A 13,909-nucleotide genomic window follows, 5' to 3' on the forward strand; every position below is an offset into this window, starting at 1 on the left:
ATTCCAGGGATGCATTGCTGTGGTTAAGGGGTGAAGTGAGACAAATGAGAGGACAGAGGTTACACACATGAGCTGCGAGGATGTCCCCATTTAGGTGCTGGGTGGAAAATCAGATGGAGTGTGCTTGCTCCAGCCCTGGGGCTAAGAGCAACAAAGGCAGAGAGCAGGGGATTTATCTAGCTGGAGTCTAATATTCCTTTGGCTGCAGCAAAGGCTGCAGCACTTCCCGACTATCGGCTGGCGCTTTCACTCACACACATCTGTGATTGATGGGCAGAGAGTATAAACACCTCATTAGTGCCATAATTCACTGGTTAGGACTCAGGCTGGGCTGTGGGAGGGAGGGGGGAAAAAAGAGTTGAGAAAGTTTATTAAAGAAAAAAAAATGGAAGAAGGAGAAGAACGGATGTAAAGGCCACACAAATCATTCCAGGGAGTTATCTGACCTGCTTTGAAAACTTTAATTGCTGATAATGGACAACCTGTTGGGTGGTATTTTATTAACACTAATAGATTTTTACGGGATATTTCTCACATTGCTCTCCCAGAGCCTGAAGAATACATTAAATATTAAAAGTTAATGCTCTTGGTTGCTGTTTCAAGGATGCCCCACTGATAACGAGCTTTCCCGCAAGTTAGAAACCGGGAGCAAACACGAGCTGCCTCTGCCACTTACAGCCTCTGCAATAATAATGAGGAAAATACTTGCAGCCTGTGTGCACCTTGCAGCTGAGGTTCTCAAGCCTGGCCTAAATGCCCTGTAAAGGCAGTGCCCAGCCCAGAGCTGGTGGTAGCAGTATCTGATCTCCAATCCTGGATTTACAAAACTTGAATTACAGAGTCCCACACTGAAAGCAAATGCTCATAAACTCCCATATGCTACTTTACATTTCAGTTATTCAAAGCAGAGGCTGAACCGACAACCCATTCCTGTTTCTCAGGAGAACTCAGGTCTGAACTGAATGATACTTTTCTTTAATATGTCAAATGGTTTTATAAAAGTGCTGCTTCCACACTAATTTGTTGCAGAAATGACACAGCTACCTAGAACAGAAATGGAAGTGTGTCTGACTGTAGACAGCAAGAGGGGTTTTGGAGGAAGCTCTTGACATCCCAAAGTCCTGCACACAGCATTGAACCCTGAAAGTTCAATGATGAAACCCTGAAAAAAAGATCACTTTTGTACTGTTAAAAGCTGGATTCAAGAAGCAAATTCAGGGAGGTTTGCTGGAGGGAAAGTGGATTTGAAGCAGGAAAAGCAGAAACCAGCTTGTAGTGTCAGAGCCCTTGTGCTAGAACTAAAAACTCCTAATACACTTCTGTGGTCAGGGGGCAAACCTGGACTGTAGTGCCTTCTTCAGACACAGCAGCACTGTCAGCAGCCATGCCTAGAAAACCAAGTGACGTTTGCTTTCCCTGCCCATGGTTTCTCTTTTGAGTAGTGTCTCTTCCCTTTTGGAGCAACGGGCTTGGGTTTGGCTCTGACAACTTTTTGTGCAGCCACCTCCTTGTGCCAAATCCAACTGGACTGGACAGCCCCATCCATGTTCCCTGGGACTGCACCGGTGCAGTCTCGGAGAGCAATGCAGCTTCCCAGGCTTTCCTGTGCAGTTGGACCTCAGTGAGAGCCTCTGCTCCAGCTGCCAGGCTGGAGGGAGCCCACAGAAAGATGGGATACTGGGAAGGAATTGTTCCCTGGGACGATGGTGAGGCTCTAGCACAGGGTGCCTGGAGAAGCTGTGGCTGCCCCTGGAAGTGTCCAAGGCCAGGCTGGATGGGGCTTGGAGCAACATGGGATAGTGGAAGGTGTCCCTGCCATGGAATGGGATGAGGTCACTCCACCCCTTGTCCCTCTCCAGATTTCCTGGAGCCCCTTTAGCCACTGGAAGGGACTCCAAGGTCCCCTTGGAGCCTTCTCTTTTCCAGGCTGAACAATCCCAGTTCTCTCAGTGAAGCTGGGTCCTGGCTGCATTTGGGAGAGGAAGTTGCTTACAGGGCAATGGGGAGGAAGGGCTGGGAGACTGGGTGCAGTATTTGTTTCCAGAGGGGTAAATCCTCTGGCTCCCATACTCCAGGATGTGCTTTGTTGCTGGACTGCTGCTGTTCAGCAATAAAATAGTCTCAGTTACTTAACGGGAATTGAGTGCTTGGTCACTTCTCCCCCTGCCAGCCCATCCGTTCTCCCGTCTCCCCTCCAACAATGACAGCTTTTCCTGATTGACCCCACAGGCTTACGAAAAACCTTTTTACTTAAACGTGTATTGACCTCAGTCTTGCTGCCCAGTGAATTATGTCACAGCTGGCTATCTGAAAGTCATCAGTCAGGGCCCAGACCACAGGGCCCAGACCCCAGGAGCTGTCTCCTGGTGACACGGATCCGAGCCTTCATCAATGAAGGTTGTACCAGGTGCCTTTGTGTCTCTGGCAACTGGAAGGAGAACACCTTTTGTATGGTTTTTTTCTGTCATCATCCTATAGGCCTTGTGATTTTTTCCTTTCCTTCAATTTGTTTTTTATTTCTTTTCCCCATCTCTCTTTGTACTGTGTTTAAAATTTCCTTCCTTGCCTCAACCTCCCCTTCAAAGACAAAGCAAAGGAACTGTCAAATGTGACATCTTGGATGATCTTAATTCTTAGGTAGTGTTAATTTTACCAGTCTTTTCTTCCCCGTTTCCTATTTGATTTTTGTGATTTGTTGTTGTTGTTGTTGTTTTCCCTGATGTGATTTTATGATCTGGACAAATGCACTGGACAAATGAGAAATTTAATGATACTAGAAATATTTCTCCCATATTTTGTAATGCAAAGTAATTCCAGTAGATCTTTTGCCCCATGACTTGGGATGTGCTGGCTTGTTGTCACTTTGTGGATGAGGGATGGGGATTTCACTCCATGAAATGTGAAGCATCACCACAAATTCAATCAGCCCTACTGTCTCTGTATAAGGATTGATTGAGTAGGAAGGAGGGAACTCAGTCCATGACAGACTTTGTAAAAGGAAGATCTGCGTTGCATTTGACTGAAACAGTAAAAATGCCATGAGTTTTCAGGCTTGAGTTCTTTTGGGGAAGAAGGGAGGCATAGCTTGATCTTCCTCTTCTAACAAACAAGAGCAAGGCTTGAGTATCTCACACCTTGCATAGGTGGCAGGGCCAGAAAAGGAGGGATATTTGCCTCCTTTCCCACATCTCAAAATAGGGTTACATAAACAATTCTTGACTTTATTCTATCTACACTGGAATATTCTGCTAACAAAGCTGGAAAAGAAAAAGAGCCTATTTTTAGCTCTTCTAGAATTAGTAGAAATACCACCTTGGTGACAGACCCATTTCTTGTTGGAGCTCGTGTAAGCCTGATTTTATATCTGTGGCACATTCCTTTGATACACCACGTGAATTCTTCAGCTCAGGAATCTCTTGAATTGGGGATACTTTACCTTTTCCTCGTGTCTTGACTTTAGGAAATGCAGGCAGATAGGGCTGGTGATAGCTCTGACAATGTGCCTGATGCTGTGGCCAGACCTGGCAAGGCAGGGCTGCTGTTGGCTCCCAATGTCCCCAGGGAGGCTGTGAGAGGCCTCGGCACCTCCAGTGCTCTGGATGGAGATCAGGCCCCGAGATAACAAGGTGATGACAAGCACTTTCAGAAATCCTGACACACAGACAGATAAAAGAAATGCAGTAATAGTGTGTAGAAATAAATCCTTCTCGTTCTGCTTTTGATCTTCTGACTTTCTTAAATATAAGAATTTTCTCATATAAGTTTCTTACATCATCCATAAACTTATGGTCTGCATTTTAACAACCTTACAAAATATTACTAAAAGAAATTGATTCAGGCATTTGTTTTAAAGACGCCAGATTAGGCACTATCTGTATTTAGATTAAAATCCTCCCCCGCAATGTTTAATATCTGTGGTACTGGCATGTGCAGCAAAGCCCGAAGAATGGAACTGGAAATTCCCTCATCTGCATAAATGCAAATGACTGAAGAAGTTGGACTGGTGGGAGAAAAATGAGTAGATTGTGGATTTTATTCTTCCTTTATTGATGTAAATTGCAGGCATGTGTAATGATATTTGTGATTTTAAAGTAGGCTGTGTCCCTTCAAAGAAAATGTGAGCTCATAAATCCTGGGAGATTAGAGATCCTGAGGCCCGATGTGGCAACGGCTCCGGGTTTATGGCATTCCTCAAGACAGCCAGGATAGGATGTTCTGTGACCTGGCTTTTATGAAGATCAAAAGGCTTGAAACTGTTGGGAATAAGATTTTCACATCATGCAGGGGGAGACACCAAGCTGTCAAATGGGAGGAGGCTCTTTGAAGTGTGGAGATAAGGACCCTTCTAACCTTCAGTCAGGTATGAAAGCCATTTCCAGCGGCACGGGAGCGTGTCCTTCCACTGGACTCTTGGTGGAATAGCCCAGCTGAGTTCATTCAGGCAAGCACCTGGCAGCATCTCAGCCACAGGGAATGTTGAAGTGGACTAAAAGGACTGGGAACATGTAAAAGTGAATGTATTAGGGAGGTGGGAGTTATAAGTGTTAATGTCTCTGGGACCAACGAGCCTGAGCCCAGCAAAGCTCCCGCTCCGGGAGCTGGAATCACAAGTGTGCTCCTCCGTGGATCACCTGTGTCTGAGTGTGGGGGTGCAGGTGGGAGTGCTCACAGAATGCTTCTGGCTGGGAGAAGGCTGGAGGGAGACACAGAGTGCCTGACACCTCTGTGTTCTGGCCAGGGAGCCGAGGCAGTGCAGGGACAGCAATTCACTGTAGGCCAGAGAGAGCTCGTCACTGGCAGGGAAGAGCCGTGGGAGAAGCATTTGTGGAGCACAGCAGCACTTTTCTGACTGTCCCAGAGCTCCCCATCTAGCACAAACACTGACATGTTTGTTCATTCCCTTCTCAGATTCCTCAGAGGGGCTGGCATTGGCAGCTGCATCATCGTGGTGCCTTGAGAAAGCGCTTCTGCACAGCATTTCTCATGTAAGCAAAAGCTCTTAGCACTGAAAATCTTCCCAAAAAAGGATTCCCCTGAGCTTGTAAGAATAATTTCTTGTCACATTATAGAAATTTAAATGGCATCTAGACAAGATAAATATCCTTAATGTTTTGTCATCTTTGTGCTGATGATCTAAGGGTGTATTTTCTTTTGCATAATGACTTTCTAAGAGAAAACAGCTAAACAAGACAGAATAAAAATAAAATTTCATGACAGATGCTGACATATGTTTTCTCTGTAATAAGCTCAGTCCTTGGCTGACAATAAAATAGTAATTGTCCTTGGCCAACATCTTGAAAGCTGAAGGTGAAAACACAGTGGTGGGAATCACATGGCTTTATAATTAATGTCCAAGGATTTAATTCTCTCACAACATATTTTTTTTTTAACTGTGTCCTAATTATCACAGCTCACATTGATACTCTAGGAACTGTTGTAATTTGAATTAGTCATAAATAATTTCATAATCTAGTTCTCCTTGGAAAATGCCATTTCCTGTTGGAATGGAAGAAGAGCTTGACTGAGCTGCAGCCATGGGTTTTATTAAGGTGTTCTTTTTCTTCTCCAATGACTTTTTGTTTCTTTTGTAGTCATGTTTAGTTGTGTATTAGACTTTTCCAATGTATTTCAATGAGTTCAGAAGGAATTTGTGCAGGGAATATTATGAGGGCTGTCTTCCAAAGCAAAAGACAATTAATGAAAGAATGAAGTTGTACCAAATGGAACTTCTATTCTTTCCCTGATTCCAACAGTGCTCTCACACCCAGAGGCTGACCCATGTGTGGGGTACAAATATTCCAGCAGTAGGATTGCAGAGGGAGCTCCTTGTTTCTCTGAGCACAGTTTGCTTCTTCTTTACTCCTGACTGGCCAGGTTTTCTTTGCCATCCTTCTCAAAGCAGCAATTTCCCAAATACCAGAGCAGGGAGGAGTGTGCTGTCACCCTTCCACTCAGCAGTGTAATGAATAGTATCCTGCTCTAACGGGCCCACAGGTCCAATTCACAAGGAAATTGCTGTGTCCCTGTATCCTTTTAATTGTAGGGTTTCAAACCAAAATATAGAGACACACATCAATTATTATATTGTCATTTAATCTGGAATAAATCCAGTGTGAACCCTGAGTGCCTGGAGCTGGTCCAGAAGAGTGGCAGGAACAGGGCTGAGAGTCCTGGTAAACACCACAGGATTCCTGGGATTTGCAGGGCGTCTGTTTTGCTGCCCTTGCAGTCCCTTGGGCTGCTCTGGAGGAGCTCCTGGGTGACTGGTGATTTTATTAGGGCCTGGCACAAGAGAGGTAGGAACTTCTCAATGTGCTCTCAGCAGAAAAGCTACTGTGAAAAAACCTTGCTGAGGGCTTTGAAATCTGAACTGCAGCCAATTCCAGCTGAGGAATGTGGCAGTCACCTTTTGCTGTGAAGTTGCCATCTGAACAATGACAGTGTTTTGTGGTTTGAAGAGACAGGGAGCAGCAGGAAGAAGTGTCTGTTGTGGTTGGGATTGGGCTCTGGGAGAGAGCAGCCCAGGCCCTCAGCCCTTCACCTCAACACCCACAGTTGGACTTGTTTTGAGGGGACACATGTGCATCCCAAATTTTCTACTTTGGCAAGTTCCGTTTGGCTGGGCCATCTGGCCATGCTTCTGCTCCCTTAAAAGCTTTGCCTGATTAAAGAGTCCTGGAAGCTCAAGAAGGAAAGTCACAGGAGGGGAACAGGAAGGGGTCTTGCTAAGAGATGTACTATTCCCTAATTAAATAATAGCCTAAGAGGAGCTCACAGCTTGTAACAACCAGGGAGATCCTGCTGCTAATATTCACTGCAAAGCTGCTCTTCCCAGGGCCATGCTTCCCACCCCCAAACCCAGCTGTGCTGTGCATGTGCTGCACAGCTCTCTCAAAGTCCTGTCACGGAGGCTGAGAGTTGGAATATATTCATCCAAATTACAACATCTCATCTTTTGTTTTCAATTTGTTGGGACAAACAGCTCCACTGTTACTATTTATGATTTGCCACTCCTGTAAGAGCTCAGCTGAAGTCATTGCACTGAGTCTGAGCTGGTTTGGTCTGAGAAATGATTGAATTTTCAGTACAGTGATTGTGGAGAGGAGCAGGGGAGGAGAGAGAGGCTGGTACCTGTTGTGTCCCTTTTACAGCTGGGGAGCTGAAGCCTGGCAGTGGAACAATTTGTTATCAGTCTGGAAAAGAGGTGATGGCAGGATCAAGACAGCAACTCAGCTCTTCTCCATTTGAGACAGAAACACCTTTTTTGACCTGTATTTTTGATGACAAATGTGCCTGAAATATGATACCAGCCTGAAATGATACCCAGCCTGAGAAATGGCTAAATGATATTTATGAACCAGGTCCTGCTGTCCTTGGACTTGATCCTGCATAAGCATATTGGAGGTGAGAACTGCTCTTTTCCCACCCAGGAACCCCAGTGCATCTCAGACATCTCAGATTTACTATTTGTGAGGGTTTTGCTTGGACTCTTCATACAGGACCAACCACAGATACTGCTCCAATGAGGTGAAGTCCTGGTAGAGTGCCTCAAGCACTGAAATCCCATGAGGACAAAACCATGGACATATCTAGGGATGCCAAGCACAGGTAAAGCTCCAATAGCATTAGACAGTTATGCAAACTCTTCAGTTACAGGTTTAGAGTAACCCTGACTTTTGGGCACCCTTCCTGAGTTGCATGAGGGCTGATATTCAGGATTCCTGTGGGTACTGAGGTCTAAGGAATTTTTAGGGTCTGGTTGTGAAACTTGCAGTCTTTTTATGGACCTTGTATTTTTATCTTATCCTGGCAAAACAACTGTTCTAACAAACTTCAGGAATTTACCTTGTGCTTTGTTCTGGCCTAAAATATGATCTGCCCCAGCCAGGGATACAAAGTCCAACAGTCCTTTGGGTTTATTTAAGTAATGGACCTTACATGGAGAGTGAGAAAATTCAGTTAGGTTTGTGTTCTTGTAAGGAATAGAAATCATTAAAATATGGGGACAGGGAAGTACAATTAGTGAAAATTAGCTGAGGTAGAGCCAAGTTAAACCAAAGCTGGCAACAAGGCATTGTCAGACACAGATTTTTGATGAACTGAACCAACACTCTGCTTGGGGTGACAGCCTGGTGTAACAAATTGGTGGCCATGAGATAGAAATAAACAGAAGTAGCAGTTGACTTTTTCCCAAAAGAGTAAGGAAATACTCAGATAAACAGATGTGTTACCCTAAACACCAAGACATCAACTTCTCTTCTTCACTCTGCTCTCAGTTTGTTGTATGGATGTGGCACAAGTGTCTTTACAAATCTGTTACAGCCACAGATATTTTCATCTGTCCAGCACTGTGATGTAGTAAGAAGCAATACAAATGCTATTTGCTGTTTGCTGAAGTAAGGGGTGAGGTGAAAAAGCTCAACTGCAAGATGAAATATCCCTGTAGAGGTTATACCACATTCCAAGAGGCTGTCCATACCCATCTCCCAAGGGTTAGGACTGTGCTATTGCAATTCTTCGTGAGATCTTTCTTACACAAGTTTCAAACCCTGTAACATCTCTCATTCTCTTGGTCCAGACTAGGAGCAGATGTTGGGAGAGGATCCAGGCCTGTGTATATGTATAAATCCCACTTCTTTCTACAGCTGTAATACACAGTATGTGCACCCTAATACCAGAGAGAGATCCAGAGCACAGGGTAGAGAGTAACCAGGATAAAGCAGAGTCTTGGGAGATTTCTCCCTATTCAGAAAAGCTGAAAGAATTTTGTTTGGAAAGCCAGACGTGGGAAGCAAAGGACAGGGGTGAGGAAGGAGGACTCGCTTTTAGTGTAAAAATGTCTGAAGGGAGTAGGGAAGTGTGAGGTTTCAAGGCTATGTGAGCAAGTGTCATGTGCAGGGATAAGAGACCCTAGATTTAGGCTAGAGACGAGCCAACAGGCAAGGAATTTGCTCCAGACAGAGTCCTTCCTAAACCCTGTGTGCTACTACAGCTAACAATCATGTCAATAGGGTTTAAAAGTGCTTCAGAGGAATTGGGAAGCAAAGATAAATAAGGTGGGTGGCTGAGGGAGGAATGGAAAGTCCAGTGGTTACTGAGTGAGGCTTGAGTGTGATGAGAATCCTGGCTGTGTTCCAGTACAAGATTTCCTATCACATTAATTATATTGCGACGGGCTCCAGGGTTTTCTGTGATTCAGACTTGGTGTATCAAAAATCACAGAGGTACACAGACATCAGGGGTGGGGTAAGAGATAATCTTGCTGTGTTGTCTCCCAGCCTTCCACAAAGATGCCCTGAGATTCCTTGGTGCTGTTCCCTCTGTGAAAAGTGGGCAGGAAGTGAGTGACCTACAGGGAACAAGGAATGACCAGTTCTGGGAAATGTCATGTTCCTCTCAGAAATTAACTCCATCCCCTTCCCTTTCATTAAAATACGTATGCTCTAGGATGGCATTTTTGTAACACTGGAAGGTGTTATTTGAAAAGTGTTTCTTGCTTTGAAAATATGGAAATATGGTTACTTAAACCTATATGAACATACTGGGAATGTAGTGGTACTGTCACTGTTTGTTGTGGGCAGAACTCTTGGCAGGTATCTCATGAAACTATCTGTTCAAACCAGGAAAACTAAGGTGAAGACTCTCTCCCCTCCAACTCTCTCTTTTTCCCTCCATCTGGGTGTGATGGCTGGCAAATGCCTTTGAGACTATGGAAGGACAGGAAATTGGTGTGGAAGAACTGAGGTCTGGGAAAGAGAAGTCATGGCAGAGGCAATTCCATTCTGAACAGCACTGAAACAAAAGCAAAAGCCAGACAATATTGACAAACAGAAAAAGAACAAGCGAGGAGCTTCCCAGCACAGTCTTGTAGTGAGCAAGGAGGGTCTGATGCTGAGTTTTCCAATCATGACTGTGCCACAGTTGCCTTCTGTCAGCTGCATATGAGGTAGATGAGGTAGAACATCTCCGAATAATGCCTAAGTCACTTTGCTGGCTTCTGTGGAGGGGAAAATAGGGGTGTAACAAGTACCCTTCCCTGGGAGAGGGTGTCATGCAGTGTGTGGAGCCAGGATTGCTTTAGACCTGGAATCTGAAGATTGTAAGGCCTGGCTTTTACTGACACCATTGGGGTAGGAATGGGTTTAAAGTCTCTTTTATCACTAAAGTCTGGAAGTGTAACCCAAGGAGGACAGAAAGCCACCAGAATCCTGTGGATCACCAGAATCATTGTGACCACTGTCATTCCCTTTAGTGCTAGAGGTGAAGACTTAAGCTTTGTGCTGGCCAAGGAATTCCTTCAATGAGGAGTTAGTCTTGGAAGACTGATTCCAGATGCTTTTTTCCTAACCAAAAGTAAGTAAAAGAGAGGAGAATCGGGTCCTTTCTGGAGTACCCATCTGCCCTCCCAGCCTGGTGATGCATTGCCTGGAAGACCTGGAGCATCCTCTACTTGTGCCTCCTCTTGTGTGGCCAAAGCAGAGTTAAGCCTCCCGTCCCTCTCTTCCCCCCATAAAAGTGCATGATGGGATTCTCTTTCCTGCCTCTCCCTCCTCTCTCCAGAGCTGTGTGTTTGAAATGATATCTATTTCTCTTTGTGACAGCACACCGTGACTGCTGCCTTGACATTGTGCCGAGCTGACATCCCAACCGGTCTGACACTGATGCCTTTGGGCAGAAATCAGAGCCGGTTTGCTCCATGGCTCCGTGCAGCCACGACGCCTGTAGCGCCTCGCAGAGCCCCCAGTGCCCTGCTGGGGAAATGGAGCGAGCACGTGGGCCCCAGATGAACTCCGGGAAGAGCGCAGGCGTTACCTGCGCTCATCCGCCTGCCCATTTCCAGCTTAAGTGTTCGCATTCACATGGGTTTATTTATTTTTATTTCTCCCCCCCTTCTTCTCTCCCTCTTTCCCTTGCCTGTGAGAAGGTTGGTTTTCTGTTTCTCCCCCGGCTGCAGAGTCCTTGGGGAGCTGGGTTTCCGTGAGCTGGAAAAGGAGCGCACAAGCGTCTGATCAGCCCTTATTAGTGTTGAGAAAGATCTAATAGGTCCTGGCTTCTGGGACCATTACCTGTCATTTACTTTTATTAAGTCAGTGATGAGAAAGTTTAAAATTAAAGGCTTTGTAAATTGGATTCCAGTTCTAAAGGAAGGCACCGACCAGGAAATCGGTGCCTAAGCTTGCAGATGGACCACTGGGAGCAGCACCAGACTGGGGTGTTTCTCTTCAGCTGTTTGACAAAGGCCCTGGCATGGAGGGGACAAAGCCTCGGGGTATCTAGAAACCTTCATGGCTATATGAACCATGTAATCTCTCCTTTGCCAGGCTACTCAGGTTCAGATCTCCTGTTCATGAGGCCAGAGGGGTCTTCTGGTTGAGCCATTACCCAGGCTGGGAGCTCTGTTCCAGCTGAAATGATCCCAGGCAGGTCATGTCATCTCCCCATGGAGAGATTTTCCTGGTTTATAAGGAGAAGAACCTCGTGCTAGTACTGATTTTGTTTCTTACCTGTTGCCTGGTTTGGGCACTCAGCTGTTTGGGGCTGGTACTCTCCTTGGCTCTTGTGCTTCAAGAGAAGCTCTAACTCCTTTGGGTGTTCCAGGCAAACAGACTTTTGTTAAGTCTGTAGCAGAAAGCAAATAAAAGGGATGAGCCACCTAGTAAAGTTAAACATCTAATTCTTAGCACAGTTTTATTCTCTGCTTTTGAGACTTAATCTTTGAATTAATCACCCAAACACACTTGTGAGTGAAACACCCCAATTGCACTAAAGCAGTGCAGCTAATTATGGTGTGACAAGGGAAGCTCAGGGGCCAACCCCAACCAAGAGCTGCTGTCACTTCTGTTTTCTCAGCTGAATAAAAGTCTCATGGTGACATTGCTCTGATGAGAAGCAGCATGAACTAGTGCTTATAAGTACAGTCTGGGAATCAGAATTCTTGGTTCTTGTGTCTCAGTTTGTCTTTGACTGGAGTGACATGAGGGAAGTCACCTGAGGTCAGGATTTTAGGCTGCCTTGTGCCCATCCTTGCATTGTTAAATACACAAGTTGTGCTTAAACGGCTTTGCATGAAGATTTGAGGTCCACATGGTGTCTCTGAGAGGTAGAGTACAGAGCTCCAGCAAAGCACAGGGCTTAGCCAGTTAGTAGGAGTTTGCAGAATTAAGTGTTTGCCTCCTGAAGGGAGAATGAAACAGATTCCCTTCAAACTCATGGTTTCTTGGAAAAGTTCACCTCAGGTTCTCCCTGCGTGTCTTGGCAGTTTTAATCTCCCTGTGTTTTGCCAGTGTTGTTATAATTATTGTTGGTAGTATTGGTATTATTATTGTTATTATTACATCATACTGTATTCACTTTTAACAGGAGTGAGATTTGTGAACATTTGGAAAGGATACTCTCTGCCCATTCCCTCTAGCACCCCTATAGCCAAGCTCCAGGTGTCAGTTCCCACTTTTAGGAATATTCTCCTGTTTTTATAGAACCAGGACTGAGAACAGAGGCTCACACTGTACAAATCCACACCCTTCACCTCCTTTCCCCAGAGAGACTCCAAACCACACGAGCAGGAGGTGAGAAAATTTACCCAGAGGAAACTGTGACAGGGAGGAATGGCTAAGGAGGGGCAGGGAGTGGGCACTTGGGCAACCCTGGACCCAGAATTCCTGCCAAGTGAGGCTAAGCATGTGTTGACTCTTGGCCATTTTTCCTGTCTGTCCACAGGCACAGCAGCTCCTTGACTTCAGCTAATTGCCATGTTCCCTCGAAGGAGGAGTGATGCCTCACCCAAGTTTCTCTGCTATGGATGTGAGGAGCTGATCTCGGAATTATTCAGTGGTTTCTTACATCATTCCTCTGTTCCCAGCCATGCCACAAGGCTTTCAGAAGGTAATCTGGGGAGATTTTATCAAATGTAAAATGTTCCTAGACATTACTGGAGCCATGATGTAATGATCCAAGGTTTTTGTTCTTTAAATTCCACTGAAAAACCACAGGCCCCAAAAAATTGTTGCAGGGGAACTGATGAGTTTTAAGAAGGAGGCTGAGATCTTGGGCTGGGCTGAGACATTCTAGGGGCAATGATGGGAGAAAAGGTTTCTGTAGGTCCTGTGTTTCTGGCCTTGTAAGGTCTGGACTGAATCTCTGAGGTGGGCAGCAGCCTCTTCCCAATACCCACTCCCTGGTTTCTGCTGCCTGCTGGGAAGTGCTGCCAAAGGAGAAGGCAGCAGGACGTCACTGCTCCTGATTTCACAGAACCACGGAATAAGCTGCGTATGTTGGGAGCTTTGGTATTGGTATAAATTGTGGCTGTTCCCATTTTTTTGAAGACAATTCCAACCCAAAATTTTGCTGAAAAAGACCAAACTCATGGTCCCTTCAAGTAAGAGAGCTCTCTTAGGATCATCCATGCTTGGGCTGAGGACCTGGTTTACAGGACCTCAGTGCTTTAAAAGGCCTTAAAACCCTTTTCAGAGGGACAGTGATTCCTGAGTGACACAAAGTCTCCCTGGCACATTTATATCTGCCAGACTGGGATGAGACTGTCCATGCTTTGATGCTTTGGATTTCAGTACCTGTTGAAATCTCCTGAACAAATGGTGCCATTAATTAGGGGGCCTGGCTTTGGTGAATGGTGCACAGGGGACAACATTTCATTTTGTCTGGGGGGAGTAGGCGGGATGGGGCGTTTTGGAGTGTTCAGTGATGCAGGAGAGGTCCTGGGTGTTGCCTGATCAAGGGGAAGCTGCTTCCTTTCTCTAGAGTGCTGTAAAGTCAGTGTCAAGTCACTGTGGCATCTGGGTTATGTCACCTGCTGAGGGGGCTATGCTTTATACATCAGATTTACTCAGACAAAAGCCAATTCATCCCTTTATCTAAAAAACTTCTGGAATTTCTCTAAGGGTTACAAATAATT

The 13,909-nt window shown here is 45.5% G+C and overlaps 1 long non-coding RNA gene across 1 annotated transcript in view; it reads left to right on the forward strand.

Annotated features, from left to right (window-relative positions):
• Nucleotides 1–13,909, forward strand: part of LOC111936560 (uncharacterized) — a 254,657-nt gene that overhangs the window by 221,585 nt on the left and 19,163 nt on the right. Inside the window, exons 13-18 of the long non-coding RNA XR_015277844.1 lie at nucleotides 4,285–4,360; nucleotides 4,909–4,985; nucleotides 7,152–7,404; nucleotides 7,500–7,608; nucleotides 12,477–12,566; nucleotides 12,718–12,882. This is a non-coding gene — a long non-coding RNA (uncharacterized LOC111936560). The remainder of the gene's footprint in view (nucleotides 1–4,284; nucleotides 4,361–4,908; nucleotides 4,986–7,151; nucleotides 7,405–7,499; nucleotides 7,609–12,476; nucleotides 12,567–12,717; nucleotides 12,883–13,909) is intronic.

This window comes from Cyanistes caeruleus, chromosome 18 (assembly GCF_971803275.1).
Source record: "Cyanistes caeruleus chromosome 18, bCyaCae1.hap1.1, whole genome shotgun sequence".
Classification (NCBI taxonomy): Eukaryota; Metazoa; Chordata; class Aves; order Passeriformes; family Paridae; genus Cyanistes; species Cyanistes caeruleus.